At 30.0% G+C, this 13394-nt stretch overlaps 1 protein-coding gene across 1 annotated transcript in view; it reads right to left on the bottom strand.

The window, feature by feature from the left end:
* Positions 1–9195, bottom strand: part of LOC130897354 (uncharacterized) — a 47723-nt gene extending 38528 nt beyond the window's left edge. Inside the window, exon 1 of the mRNA XM_057806171.1 lies at positions 8731–9195. The gene's annotated coding sequence lies outside the window, so the exon portion shown is untranslated. The remainder of the gene's footprint in view (positions 1–8730) is intronic.
* Between the last annotated feature and the right edge of the window lie 4199 nt (positions 9196–13394).

Raw genomic sequence — 13394 nt, 5'->3', positions numbered from 1 at the left:
TTTAATTTTACATCCAAATGATACTCTTGACTAAACTCGATACTGTGTACCGTTTTCCGAATATTTTGAATTGGAAAATATGAAGTAACAACCGGAAAAGATCTTTATTTGAATTGAATTTTTGGGTATTCAGGTTTTGGTTAGTTTTTCTTGCATAGTTTACATTTTGAGAGTTCACTTTAAGTAAGTAAGCATAGTGTGGTGGTCTATTCGTAACCTAGTTAATTAAACTTGAAGTGATCTTTCGCTGTTTGACTGCAACCAGTGTTTCACTTCTCGTAGCTTCGATTTCGATTTTCAGTACTTTTGATTTAAGTAGCTATTTAATGTAGTTGTACACTGCCGTTTGCACTACACTCGCGATTTCACTAATCACTGCGTGTCGAGCGTTGTGGTCAGCTTCTTCGTTTCGGAGTAGACCAGTATGAGAAGGAACCCAAAGTCTTTCCACATAATTACTCATTCAACTTATTATATGGATTGAGTTAAGATAATCTATTATTATGAGGGATTTTTGATAATTTATTGTTTTTATGTGAGTGATTGCTTGCAGAATGTTCTCTAAGAAGTAAAATTCTAGAAACTCATCAAGCTTAAAGGTAAATTCTTTCCTAATTAGGATATTGGGAGCTACTAATTTATTCAACTTGCACAATGAAGTATAGGTGGGAAGGATATTGATCGACAAAGAAGGAAGAAGAATTTGAATTTTGTTAAACAGAAGGTGTAGGCGTTCGATTTGGAGTTTGCCTGGTTTTTACACAGAATATCGTATATGTTTTAGTGTTTGTCGAATGTAGTAGTGAACTGGATTTTGCTGGTTTATGCTGATAAAGTGACAAGGTATTATCTTCGGAATTGCATGTTTTTTATTGGGATAGAACGGATTGATTCTATTGTTATTTTAAGTGTTTTGTTTTCAATAGATTCTAGATATCCAAGATTTGCTTGTGATTTTTTTCGTAACATTTATACCGCTTTGACATAATTGACATGTAGTATGTGTTAACAGTTGAGTTTTTTTTGTCAAAAATAAAGAGATCTCATGTTATCGACATAGTTTAAGCTTTTGTTTTGTTTCTTGTTCTGGGGGTTTAGGATTGTGTTTTCTAAAAAATAAAATGCATTCAGTCTTCTCAACTAAAAATTGTAGTTCCGGAGTATATACCAGTTTCTTGGGCGTGTTTCTGAATCGAATGGACGTTCTTAACCTTGGAGAATATCACCAGATCGTCATCTTAAAATCTGCCTTTGACTAGTTTCTAGTTATGGTTCATTATATTATTGATAGTTTCGATACTTTATTGTTTTATCTAAGGTAGAAATGGTATTTGACATGATATTTTTATGTATACAATTTAAGCCCTATAGAACGGGTAGAAAAATTTAGATATCTAGGAACATGGCTCTATGAGGAATGGTCGTCGATCGGTGAAATAAAATGCCGAATTGAACAAGCTCGAAGTACATTCAAAAAATTTAAAAATGTATTTACATGTATCGACTTTGATCTTGATCTTAGACTGAGACTTGTGCGGGGCTACGTTTGGTCAGTGCTTCTTTACGGGATGGAGGGTTGGACCCTTAAGGTAAAAAACATCAACAAATTATAGGCATTGGAAATGTGGGTATATCGTAGAATCCTGAAGATACCATGGACTGCCAAAGTGAGGAATGAGGATATTCTCAGGCGTATCAATAAAGACCGTGAACTCTTTAGCATCGTGAAGAAACTAAAGATTGCATACCTTGGCCATATAATGCGAGGCCATAAATATCAATTCCTTCAGCTGATAGTCGAGGGCAAGATTGAAGGTAAGAGGATTGGGACGGAAGAGGATGTCATGGTTGCGGAACGTGAGGCAGTGGACGGGTATACAAGATATTCAGACATTGATCCATACCATGAAAAATGTGGTCGCGAACATCCATTAATGGATAAGCATTAAAAGAAGAAGAATAATTTAAGCCCGATGATAATTGGATTGCTACTGAATCCAATTATTTCTTATTTTGGTGTGATGGTGTTATATGCTACGTAAATAATTATAAAAAAATATATAAATTCTTAATTACTATCTAAATAAAGGATAAAATAATAGTCCCAATTTGATACTATCCCATGCAATTATTGAATCTATTGAAAAACTAGTTTTAAGAATCAAATGTAATTATTTATAAGCAACGAATGCAATTTAACGGTGATTGAGTAGATTCTTCATCCATAACACGTTCAAGTTCATCCCGATTAACTTCACCACCGAATAAAAAGACCAGGTTCCCACAGATAGCAATACATACAAGAGAAATAATATTACTATTGATTGAATATAATAGTGACGTATTCGACATTCCTCCAATATACGGGTGATCCAATGAAGCAAGACATTAATTATTTAATTGCTAAATAAACAGTGAGATGAAAAAACGGGTCAATTTTTTATTATGAGGTTAATGATCTTGGATTGATGAAGTCAAAAACGGTTTTTTTCAAAACTGCTTATCTGATTTGAAAACCAGAAATTGAATCATATTGGTACAGGGTAAACAAAAAGCAAAAGATTTCTTTCACACAAAATAATAAATGAATAGATTTACACATTAAAAATTATTACAACGAATATTTGAATTATTCTAAACAGACTTCATTTAATTCTTACTTTTGCTACTTAAGATTTGAGATAGAAAAATAAAAACAAGTATTTATAATTATAGGGCTCAATTATTTTTCAAAATATTTTCCATTAAAATCAATACACTTTTGTAAGTGTTTAAACCAATTGTCGAAGGATTTTTTCATTCCGACACATCACCCACTTATTCACTTGTAGAAAAACGTCGACCTCGTAATTTATGTTTGATCTGGGAATAAGGAGAAATCATTGGATGCCAAATAAGGACTAATCAATTCGATGGTTTGACTGTTCAAGTTCTGTTTTCGCGAATTTAAATGCCTGTAGCTCAGAAACGTCAAATAAGAAAATTTTTTATATCACCGCATTATTTTCACGTCATCTATTTACTCCCTCAGTCACCGTGGATAAAAACCAGTGGGCAACCTCAGTTTGGTTCAGAGCATTAGAAGCACTAGCTTGTGGTGTGTTGGGGGAATAGGGTGTTCTAACTTTAATATATTTCCAGCTTTCGAATACTTATATATTCATAGTATGGTACTGAAATTATGGTCAAGTACAGTATCAAAATATGTATAAAAGTGTAACGATAGTAAAAAATTACTCATAACGTTTTCAATTTCGTTGTTTCTCTCAAGAAACATTAAATTTAATTAAAATCAAGCGTCAATTTGATTATTGAGTTTTTAAATCGATGAATTAACGTTTTGTAAAAGAAACAACGAAATTTAAAACGCCGAAATTCTTAACTAATTAATGTAAGTAAATTTTTATTATTGTTACATAGTATTCGATAGTTCGGAAATATATTAGAGTTAGTACATTTTGATGTTAAATTTTCCCACAATCCCACAACGAAAACGCTTATGTATATATAGTAGTATAAGTAGTAAATGTATATCAACTATATAGTTTCTGCGACTCGCATAGATAGAAGGGATATCGCTTAAAATACCATCGCTACCACGTATGACGACAAAATAACAGGTCTGCATTATTATTGTAGTAAAATAAATAATAATTCGATTGAAGATTGGATATGTTTTGCAACATATAAGAATCGGATAATTTGGGATGTCCCAGCTGAGAAAATCACTGACTCATGAATACCATACATCAAAAATTACGTCATGGTACCTGTAATAGAATTCCAAAGTGGGCTGGTACAAGGTAAACAGAATAATAACAATATATAATCAGTGATATGTTTTATTATGCTATTTAATACGAAATGTAGCCTTCTGTTAAAGGGTGAGGGTAAAATATTTTTTAATGATTTCACGATAAAACACCATGGAATATATATATTGAAATGAGAACACTTCGGTGATTGTTTTGGGTTTTTATAACACTATAAATTGACCATTTGCGTAATTCGATACATGGGTGATTCCGTTCTAACTGTGATATTCAATGTCCTGTATTGTTTTTTTGTACTAGTCATTAATTAATAATCAATTAATAAAAATTTTGTGTTAATTGAATAATTCTTAAGATATTTAAACATTATTTTTATACAATATAACTTGCCACTTAAAGAAAACTTATACTACATCACTTGAATGTCAGTACCGTGTCATGTCCATTCCTAGAATTTACCGATAAATTATTAATTTTTTTTGTCGTAACAAATGATTTAAACTAATTACCTTATAAATTCTAATGTTTATGATCAAACTGAGGAAAATTGATGCACTTGTTGTTTAATATCTTAAGTTACCATGTCAGTACCGTGTCATGTCCATTCCTAGAATTTACCGATAAATTATTAATTTTTTTTGTCGTAACAAATGATTTAAACTAATTACCTTATAAATTCTAATGTTTATGATCAAACTGAGGAAAATTGATGCACTTGTTGTTTAATATCTTAAGTTACCATGTCAGTACCGTGGATAAATGAGTCAGTACCGTGGAACTCAAAATCCGACATTTTTGTCTTGCTCGTGATACTTTGAAGTTGTAGTAAATTCCTCTTACAGTTTTATTTTTACAGTAAAATAGATGAATAATATGCATAAAAAAGTTAGAAAAGTTAAATTTTAAAATCTTGAAATTTTGAATACAAAAAATCACAGTTAGAACGGAATCACCCACATTACCTATAACATGAATATCATGTTACTACTACTAAATATGTAAAATCAATAATTTTTCATCATTAACCTCAAAGTGTTGACTATTATTTTTAGAAATATAAGAAGTAATGAATATCAATTCGAAAGTGGTTTTTCAAAATATGATATCGTTACGAATACAGCTTTCAGTCGCGTAACTTATTAAAAATATTAATTATATCAGTACGTAAAATCAAACTTTCTCAATAAGTGCATTCGCATCGTTACATACGTAATAAAGTTACGAAACATGATCTTGATGTTTACATACCTAACTAATACGCTAATACGCACTTTCTCTTTCAATTAGATTATAGAAAAAACTACTAATAAATTATTTCTAAGAATTCAACGTATTTGTACTTCAGAAAAGAGTGGTCTACCTTTTCGGCGGTTGGGTTACATTTTTGAAGTAGTCTTCCGCACCAGAATACATTAATACATTTTATATACTTGTCTAACGCAAATACAAAAAAAAACACAAATAAAAAAGATAGTGGTGTCCTATTTTAAGTGGTATCAAGTAAAAGCACAAAGCAATGTTCATACTTTGATGAGATTTGCAAGATGATGTAATGTTTCGGTCCATTTCTCTTACTTAGTTGCTAGTTAAGTCCCAATCATTAAAGCAGCTTCTCCAGTCCTATCTACTGAAGCCAATAATTAGTTAGATCTCTTGTGGTTCTAATTTCTCAGAATTATCTTCGATCGTTTTAAGCATTTAATATCTCTTCACAATTTAGATAATTGTAATTCAATATTGTTGATCGAAATGCTCACATCGAAATTCTTATATTCCGTGACATTTTTCCAACGCCGTATACAAATTCGATACGTGAAATCGGGAAATTTTTGTAACAAAAACACGTAATACCTCGCAATTCAAGTCCGCTAACCACAAGATGACACTAGACATGCCGCGTGTTGGCCACCCATGCTCTAGAGGTAATTTTATTTACAAAAAACACAGTGTGTCTAATCCGAAACGTATAAGATTAATTGAACAATTCGAAGTTATAAATTGATTTTAATTATACGTTCTACAAAGTTCTTTATTTGCGAACAAGCAATTCACAATATTTTCTTCATGATCGCTTCTACTTCGGTTTTTTCACTCAGTTTAGTAAATATGCATGGCAAGGCTGATAATTATGACAAAAACTGAATACATAATATATAATGAAGAAGCAATAATGAAAATAGTTCTGTGAAAATTTTCTAGTTTAAAGACACATCACCTTGAAACAAGGTGCTTATGTATATAGTAAATTACATTTTGTATCAATCATTTTATTAATACTTGCTCGAGATGACTGTTAAATATACCGAAAAGTTCACTTGTAAATTGAGATATGTAGATTTACGGAAATTCTATAGACGCCAAAGCTCCGGGCAGTGTGAGTGAAGAAAATAAAATACTCCAGAGGTCATTATGGTAATGACGAATGCGCTGAAGCCAGTTGACCAGATTTTACTTGCCCTCATGGATTGGTAACCTGGGAATTTGCTGCTAGTGTTACTTACGAAGCTTGTGAAGTACGGAGTGGAATAAGAAAACGGAACAACGGTTAAACACAATTTACTTTATTTAAAACTAAAATAAAAATAAACTATAGATAAAAGTAAAAGCTGGTAAAAGCAACAGTAATAAACGCGTTAACTCTACGGTTAGTAATAACTCCCAATTTAGGCACAAACGGTTACTTAGCAAAAATAATTTTTATGTTTCGACCAAATATTTTTGACATTAACAATTTCTTATTTTTAAAAAAATAGATGTTTGTCCTACGTAAGCAGTATCATAATAATTGCAATGAACTTTATGCACGATATTATTAGACAAAATAACTCACAAACTCTACCAACTATCAACTTTAAAATTCATCAACAATTACAAAAAATTTAAAATTTCATGCTTCCTATAGTGGCATTATTACCTAACCTAATATATAGTATTGAATTATGGAAGGGTCTAAGGGGGACAGAATAGAATCCCCGGGCCCCGAGTAGATGGGGGGTCTCGCAGGGGCCCTGCAAAGTTACTAATTTGATAATTTTGAAAGAAATATTGGATCCGTAGCAAAATTTTCATTTTCTCCAAAAATTGTTCGGAAATATTACGTTTAAAAAATTTCGAAGCCCCACTTCTTAACCCGACGAACTGATAGTAAAAAGTTTCTAACTCTTTTCATCCCATTATTTGGTTATTTTAAATACAAGGTAGAAAAATTCGTAATGAATATGAATTCATTCTACTTAATTTAGTATCTTCATAATTTATAATTATTCAAATTAAAATTAGATAATCAAATTATCAAATCGAAAACACACAAAGACATGTCTGAAAACGAATTTACAAAACTTTTTTTAGTTTTTATTGTTTTAGTTTAGTACGATTATTAGAAATGATAAATTTGGTGGAAAGTATAATAAGCAACAAAATATATAACTGCATTTCTGCTGTTCAGAAAAATGAAAATATAAGCCAAATATTCAATTTTCATAATAAATTTCGAGAGTTAACAAAAAATGGTCAAAATAATAAAATTAATTTTCTTAACGTTACACTCTGTACAAACAAAGACATGTTGTAATTATGGATATTTAAACATTCATGCTATCTTCACAAAGTCGCTGATCAGATCCTGATTCAATCATTAAAACAATAAAAAAATCGAACAGTATAAACAAAAAATCCTTGAGACAATCAAATATAAACACTAAAAAGAGAATGTTAGAAATTATTCATATATATGATTTATCTATAACAAAAGCTTGCCTTCGGAACAAAATTTATATTTCTATAAATTTGTGTATCTGTAATTTACTTGATTTAATGGTAATTTCATATTTTCCCAGTCCCCTCGTTTTTTGGCTCTAGAAAATCGAAAAATCATCCGATTTTGACGAATTTTTTTTGAAAATCTTCGTTTTTACGGCGGATTTATGAAATAAATATGGGAAATATCTCACCTGAAGATTTTATATAGTTTTATGACTTTAAATGTGATCATAAACGCACTTCTTCGCATATAATCGTTCATAACCTTTTTACATAGCATCAAACGCAGTTCAAATCGAAGATTTTGGAAAAAAAATTGAAAAATGTTTGTTTATTTATTTTTTATCTCTATTAAAGATTTCATATTGTTTTCTGACTTTAAATGTTATCGTAAACGCTCTTGAAAATCGAAAAATCATCCGATTTCGATGAATTTTTTTAAAAATCTTCGTTTTTACAGCGAATTTATGTGAAAAAATAAAAAAAAATGTCTCACTTGAAGATTTTATATGGTTTTACGACTAATGTGGTCATAAATGCACTTCTTGAGATATAATCATTCATAACTTTTGTGCTAAGCATCAAACGAAATTCATATATTTTTTTGTTCATCTACAAAATAAAAATCACATAATAACGTTTATTTTTGAATTTTTTACAAATTCAACTTTTATCGTTAATAATGTTACATAAAATTTATGTACATCGACAAATTATACTTATTTCTTCGGTTATTTTTTTTATTCCGTTAATTTTTTTCGTAAATCCGCCGTAAAAACGAAGATTTAAAAAAATCATCGAAATCGAATTATTTTTCGATTTTCTAGAGCCAAAAAACGAGAGGACTGCGAAAGTCTAAAATTACCGAAATTAAGAAAATAAAAAACAAATTTGAGAACCGAGAATCGTTTTATTGTTGATGCAGATTCAATTTGGATATTCTAGTAAATGATCTATTAATTTATATTCTATCTATAAAATTAGATTAATTTAACCTTTCTATGATGGGAGGTGGAAGGCCAGAAATAATAATCATCATTTTTAAAATTCGATATGTGAAGAGTCATGGGATTTCCAAGAAGAACGCATAATTTTACACCTCTTCTCACTATTTTCGACGGAATTATTTTGAAATTTTATATTCAAAATTATGTTGGTTGAATATATTAATTATTCATAATCATATCATATAACTCACCCTTTGAATAGCAACAATTATCCAGTATGAATAAACCGACTATATCCTGTATATCATCACTCTCACTTTTAGAATAAAATTCCGATTTGCCCAAATCGCGCAAATCAACTGAACGCAACAAAAACGTGTGGGCCTCAAAGTCACTCGCACACACACTCACTTGTTTCTTTACCTTACAAAGTCAACTACGATCGTTTAGTCGCCCAACTGGACTTAGATCACTAGATTCGGTCGAAGAGAGCGTGGGGAAAGCTATTTCTGCAGTTTGTTATTTCATCTATTTCTTCTGTTTGTTGATGTTACGTCACCGAAATCGCGCTCAAGTGAATCTTCACTTTTTTCAACGATGATTCTTTTGTTTTCATCACAAATATGCGGTTTTTTAGGAATTCGAGTTGAATGTTAAACTAGAATAAAGTCTATAATAGTACAACTGGCGGTCACTCGGCAAGTAACTATTCAACCTTGGCTTCACGTTGCTGTTAGCAGAGGTGGATCTTGAATAGTTTTAAAATTGCTATGCATTGAGGATTTTTTGTGGTTGTAAAATATGCGAAGAATTTTCACTGATAAATATCGAATTTAATAAGATTTTCCTCGGATCTTCTCCGTAAATGAAACCGTCGTTTTACGTTGATGGTCCTATTTCAAAAAATCTACACAATGTTTCGAAAGAATATCTATATTATTGATAAATAAGATGATTTTCGTGCATATCTTAGGTAATTAACTGATACCGGTTACCGCAGATTAGATTCCTTTATTAGTTTTTCCTGTATTCAATTCTGTATTAATTTTGAAATGTTTCAATTCAAATTGTTGAATGATTTGTTTATCAAATATTTCTACAGTAATGGGTTCAGTGATTGAATTTGTGGAACTGTTAGAAATTGTGGTTAAGGCAGTGCCATTGTTTGTTATGGGTAACGATTCTGGTATTTCACAATTTTCAAGTTTTCGGTCAGGAATTTTTATTCCTCCATTAGGAATATAAGTTTGTTCTTTTATTATTTGTGCACAACCAGGCGTTATATTTATTGAATTCACTTCGTTGTTAGTGGGATGATCAAGCAACTGTATTTTTGTATAAGTACAAGTATCCTTTATTAATATCTATGTTGGTTAGTAAAATTTTCAAGATATCCATTTCTATTAAATCGTCTAATGTACTAACTAATGATCACCTGTTTTTTTAGAATAACTGGACATGTTGCCACCATTTCATTAGAGCAACGTAGGTACTGGAATGGTTCAGCAACATATGTTTGCCACAAGTTTTTGAAAAAATCAAGGAAGAAGAAGATGAATCATTCTCCACCATGACAATGCGAGCTCTCACGCATTTATTCAAACAAAATCGTTTTTGGACAGTCTAAACATCGAACGATGTCATGGGTCATCCGCTGTATAGTCATCGTTTAGCACGCAATGATTTCTTCTTATTTCTGCCGATCAAAAATAAATTGCAAGGTCAACGTTTTTATAAACCCGAAGATGCGGTTGATACCTCAAAACACGTGTTTTGTAGGTACCTCAATCGGAATGGAATCAGTCCTTCGACATTTGGTTAAAACACATACAAAAGTGTATTTATCTTAATGGAGAATATTTTGAAAAAAGATAAAGCCATAATCAATCATAAATATTTGTTTTTTGTCGATCTCAAAACATTAGTAGCAACCTTCGTATAATGTACTAGATTTTTTTTATAAATCCGTATATTTTGAATACCATCTTATTACAGTCGAATATCAATCACTGTTTGTTTATGGTTGTGATAACAGTCACATATTTAATAATTATTTGCGTTAAATCTACCACTAACAATATTTGAAATTAACCAAAGAAGACGACATATCGATTTGAAAATGTCAAATTAACATACTTCTCTGATTTATCTAGTTGAAGCTATACTGAACTGTAATTAGTACAAAATAAAACTAAATACAAATTCATACGTTTATCACTCAAGCAACCATTATACATATTACAGGAAAAGTAAATTCTAATAGTGTCGATTTCTATTAATCTTTTAGTGAACGTTGACTGTACCTACCGTCGAGCAAGTGAAACCGAATTTTTTTGAAGAAAATAGTCTGTTATCTTACCTAACCTAACATAACAATATCCTATTTTGGTCTATGAAAAGGATGTATTAGTTTTCTAATACCATTTACTTTAATAATCGTCTAAAAATAGTTACAACATTACGTGTTTTTTTTGATGGAACAGTTGATTTTTGGAGTTTCCCATAATTATTACACACTCAAATTATTATTTCTATATTATTAACTTTTTCTAAACAGAAGTCAAATCTCCTTGACAAACTACTCTTCCTGTGACATATATATTTAATTAATAAGGTATGTTTAGAATGTAAGAATTTGAAAATTTTGTAGGATTCTTCAATTAAGTTTTTTTTATACTATCTACTAAATACTGAGAAACACTTGTTGCGTTTGCGTTGAAAATCATGTGGCTATGTACTCTTATATTAATGCAGGAATTTGTTCTCTTATATTTACTCGTTATTTATACCATAACACAAAATACATTACTGATGACAGAAATTTAGACAAATTGGAGCTAACTCAAAATATTACGTAAATGCAACAACAATAAGATTTAGAACTTAGTCCGTTGTTTCTAATTTGGCCACTTTCTGAATTTGTCGTATCCAACTTATTCGAATGTGGTTTGATCGTATGTGGGCGTGCATCCAACGAAGTCGCATAATTTGTGTGTGTCGTTAGATTGTTTTAAACGACGTTGAACTATCGAGGCCACCTCAAGGACTGTTAAGAGGGCATCATTTTTTACCAATAATCAATTAACCTTCATCATTTTTTCGAATTGCATGTGTATTGATTGAATACAATTTTCTTTGTGACTATAGTAGCTTTCCTTTTGCATCAAATTTCAGATAATTTGAATCATACAATAATAAATATAAAAATAAAAATCTTATTCATTCAAGAAAAAAATTTCTCATAGTTGTTACATTTCTAAAATATTTAGCAGCATTAATTGAATTATTTGTGGTTGCAAATTTATTAAATGGAACTATAAAGTTTTCTCAAATTGCTTAAATGTTTCTTATCCCTATACCATTTTCATTCCTAAGTATCTAAACCATTTCTAATAATTACCCTTTTCTTGTATTAGATCTCCGTATTATTTCAATAAAAATATATTAGTATAAGTCATAAAGGATATAATATATTATCAAAGCATTTTACTAAATTGAAATTTAAAATATCTAAAAACAAAAACGTAATATTATATATCAAGTATCTTTTAATGATTTTGATGCTGTTTACATGGGGCAGATATGAGAAAGTATTTAGAAATAGATCAAAAGGCCATCAATACAATAAAAAATAAAACTGCATTAACAAACAATGGAATATAAAAAAAATACATTCATTTATAAAAATTCGAAAATTCTTGAAACGGAATGAAATACGTTGAATTCAGCTGACGAACCGTTGTGCAACTGTAAAAGCCAAACGAATCAATCGCTGGCATATAGGCAACATTCTGGAGCGGAGTGCGACCAATGAATTTATACATTGAAATATAGGCAACTAACATTACAAGACGTTGGTTGATTTCAAAGTTTTTCTTGAAATATTCGATGTTTGAGAATCATGAAATCATCTACTGTTACTTGAAATTTCTAATAGACTCGGTTCATACAATGTTGCAGGAATTTTATACCTAAAGGTTATAGCATTATAAATTTTCAAGGAATTAATAAAAATATTTTTTTACATGGTTTAAATATGCACATTTTTATGATTATCAAATATTTATATATGTAAATATTATAAGAAATATATTTAAGTTGTTTTATGTTTGTTAAACGATAAATTTTTCAAAGAAGTCTTATTTTTGTTATAGTATCAACCTTGATTGTTTTGTGTTTCTACAGCAGTAATCTGCGCTATTGGCGAAAATTACGTGTCACTAGATGGCGCTGAATTTGGCTTCTATATATATAGGATGTTTGATACTGTTTAGTTTTTTATGTATTTTTAGTGATTTTAGTAGGATTTTTTTAATTTCTTTAATTTCCGTTATTTCCTAAACGTGTTTGTGTGAATAGAACAAAAAGTTGTGTTCAAGAATCGGATTAAAAATGACCAAAATGGAAGTAATCTTTTTTAACATCATCAATATATGTGTTCACATGCAAATATACGTGGTGATAATATTACATAATAAAAAATTCCTTCTATTCTACTAAGTAAAGGTCTATCCGAAGTCGTCAGTTGATGATTGCAATCGAAACAATCAATTTTTTCAGAATAAGGTCATTTTTTGTATTGAAGGTAACGTAAATCAGGAACATTTGTAGATATTGTAACAATTCCCGTCGAATTATAGATTCTCACACAGAATATTAAAAAAAATTTGTGTATGAACTCGAATAATTGATTGACAGAAACTTAAATGACTGGATGTATTTAAATTTATTGTTCAATACCTTTGTAGACTGTATTTATAGAGTGATTGATTTATATGAATGCTTCCATTCTGTTTATTTATTTGTTCATATACTTTTAGTTCTAAATAAACTGTACCTTGGACCCCTTAATATTTGTTCAAAGATATGGGAATTAAAAACTGTTTTGATAATGGATGTGGATTATTGGTAATGA

The sequence above is a fragment of the Diorhabda carinulata genome, chromosome 8, assembly GCF_026250575.1.
Source record: "Diorhabda carinulata isolate Delta chromosome 8, icDioCari1.1, whole genome shotgun sequence".
NCBI lineage: Eukaryota > Metazoa > Arthropoda > Insecta > Coleoptera > Chrysomelidae > Diorhabda > Diorhabda carinulata.
The sequence above is the reverse complement of the archived record's forward strand: the minus strand, read 5'-3'. Positions and strand labels throughout refer to the sequence as shown.